Source organism: Octopus bimaculoides, chromosome 3 (genome assembly GCF_046866305.1).
Source record: "Octopus bimaculoides isolate indiv1 chromosome 3, ASM4686630v1, whole genome shotgun sequence".
Taxonomy (NCBI): Eukaryota; Metazoa; Mollusca; class Cephalopoda; order Octopoda; family Octopodidae; genus Octopus; species Octopus bimaculoides.
The window spans coordinates 119792649-119795899 of NC_142930.1; positions in this window are offsets into that span (position 1 = coordinate 119792649).

Genomic DNA, 3251 nt, shown 5'->3' on the forward strand with positions numbered 1-3251 from the left:
CTATGACAATCAACAAAGCCCAGGGTCAAACTTTAAAAATTGTGCGTCCCAATTTACAAATACCCTGCTTTTCTCATGGACAACATTTGTCGCATGCTCTTGAGTTAGTAGTGCAGATGACTTGTATATTTATTCTACCAACGCTGGACTTATGAAAAACATAGTTTGTTCAGGAGCGTTGTTAGCTTCACTTAACATATGTTGAAGAGTGCAGTCTGCACAAACATTTCAGAGATGGTGCTTTTCTCAATGAAGCAGCTTTCTTTCCTTTTACAATACTTTCTGCAATACCGACACCTCTATGTCCCCATACGTCATCCAAGTCTTTACATCCGTAAGTCTCGGTCATTTTGGGGGCAATGTTAGGATTTCGTTCTAATCTAAGCTGCCATTCTACATGTATTTTGTGTCAACAATTTCAGCATTGCTCATCACAATATAACCGCAAAACATGTTTATAAACAAGAGTTGTGTGTTTCACACTCCTAGTGTGCCGATTCTTCCCATAAGAAGAGACAAATAATACAATGTAGCTATAGGTCATACAACCCTGACAACAACGCCGGGATGCATTGGTAGTATATATATATATATATATATATATATATATATATATAATATTTCAAGATTAAATAAAATGGCAATGGAAAATATGACATACCTGTATATACATACCTACATGCATACATATACATATACATATATATATACTGAACAAACGAAGCAAAGCAGCATTCGATTGATTTATTTGAAGTTATTTGCTATTCACATTTAAGTTAATTTGTTGTGAAATATCGAGGCATACGAGTATACATACATATATACATACATACATACATATATATATATATATATATATATATATATATATATATATATATATATATATATATATATATATATATATATATATATATATATATATATATATATATGCATATATATATATATATATATATATATATATATATATATATATATATATATATATATATATATATATATATATATATATATATATATATATATATATATATATACATATATATATATGTTTGTATATATATATATATATATATATATATAGAGTTATTAATATTTCTAAGTCTCTCTAAAGGAGACTACGGCAGCGGTACTGGAAATTAATAGTTATCGCCAAGCCAACATGGCAGTCCCAAAATTAGGACGAAAGCTGCCGTGAATTAGCTCCAAGAAGCCATCGCCTCTAGCTAGCTATGTGACACACGAAACCTGTGTCCTTTATAACCTTATAACCTATATATATATATATATATATATATATATATATATATATATATATATATATATATATATATATATATAATCATAAATATATAGGGATTGACAGTAACCTGCTTCTCCAACATACTGAGAATTCAGAAATAGCAGTCAAAGAACTACTGATTTCAAAACTACAAATTATTACTCCAGATTGATAGCGATATTTTTGATACACACAGAACAAAAAACAGTAGAGAAGAGTAAAAAAACACTTGCCTTTAGTTAATTTAGTACAATTGTTTCACAGTTAAGAGTACATAATACTCTATTCTGATCTTCAGCTAAATATTCTAATAAATTTGTTAATGTCTAAATAACTCACGTTAATTTTGACCATGTGAACATCAATACCACGTGAGGAAGACGTTAAGAAATTTATCGGCCAGTAAGTTCAAAGAACTACTGATTTCAATTGCTTTTTGTTCTGTGTGTATCAAAAATATCGCTATCAATCTGGAGTAATAATTTGTAGTTTTGAAATCAGTAGTTCTTTGACTGCTATTTCTGAATTCTCAGTATGGTGGAGAAGCAGGTTACTGTCAATCCCTATATATTTATGATTATAAATGTTTTTTACCGAAGAAGGTTTTTTTCATACTGAGCTACCCGGCAGAATTGTTAATTATTAATTTTATTACTAATTGATGATTCCCTGCCCTGCATATCTATATTTTAATAATAACTCTAAGGTGGATGGTTAAACCGCAGGAATTCGTACGAGTCTCTTTCCTAAGCGGGACTATTTCTGATACACACTGAATTGAAATTCATTAGGGCGAGGGATTTTGAACTTACTGGCCGATAAATTTCTTAACGTCTTCCGCACGTGGTATTGATGTTCACATGGTCAAAATTAACGTGAGTTATTTAGACATTAACAAATTTATTAGAATATTTAGCTGAAGATCAGAATAGAGTATTATGTACTCTTAACTGTGAAACAATTGTACTAAATTAACTAAAGGCAAGTGTTTTTTTACTCTTCTCTACTGTTTTTTGTTCTGTGTGTATCAAAAATATCGCTATCAATCTGGAGTAATAATTTGTAGTTTTGAAATCAGTAGTTCTTTGACTGCTATTTCTGAATTCTCAGTATGTTGGAGAAGCAGGTTACTGTCAATCCCTATATATTTATGATTATAAATGTTTTTTTACCGAAGAAGGTTTTTTTCATACTGAGCTACCCGGCAGAATTGTTAATTATTAATTTTATTACTAATTGATGATTCCCTGCCCTGCATATCTATATATATATATATATATATATATATATGCGTGTGTGTGTGTGTGTGTGTGTGTGTGTGTGTGTGTGTGTGTGTGTGTATTTTGATATATATATTACATATATGTGTGTATTTATATATGTATATGTGCGGGAGTCTGTAGGTCTGCATAAATGTACGTAGTCTGTGGCAGTGTGTCCATCTTATTATAAGTAAACATGTGACTTTGTATCTTTAATTTCGTAGCCGCAGGTTAAAGCAAATATTTATGTCAGTAGGTCGCAAATATTTCTAAAATGTTATAAGATTAAATATATTTGTGGAAAATGATAATAATATTGCACAGTAGATTTAACAGTTCTTGCTAAGTAGCGTAATACTTTAATAGTCTTACGTTGTTTGCAACAAAGATTTGCTGACGGGGATGGTAGATTGAAGAGTATATCAATAAATCACTAATTTCTGATTTGACCATTACTGCGTGATTCTTGTCCACATATATGTTCATATTTATTTTCAGCCGACAGACTGGATAATATTCCGTACAACGAGAAGTGTCACCGGTTGTTATCCATTTACTACCACAATTTTGTCTCCATGAACAAGACACGGCATTCACATTCTTCTAATTTAGTCAGCAGTATATAAGTACGAGATTTAAAGTGAATTTACACATATAAAGAGACGGAATTTCTGTAAATGTATGAAGTGCTGCGTGGGTTATAA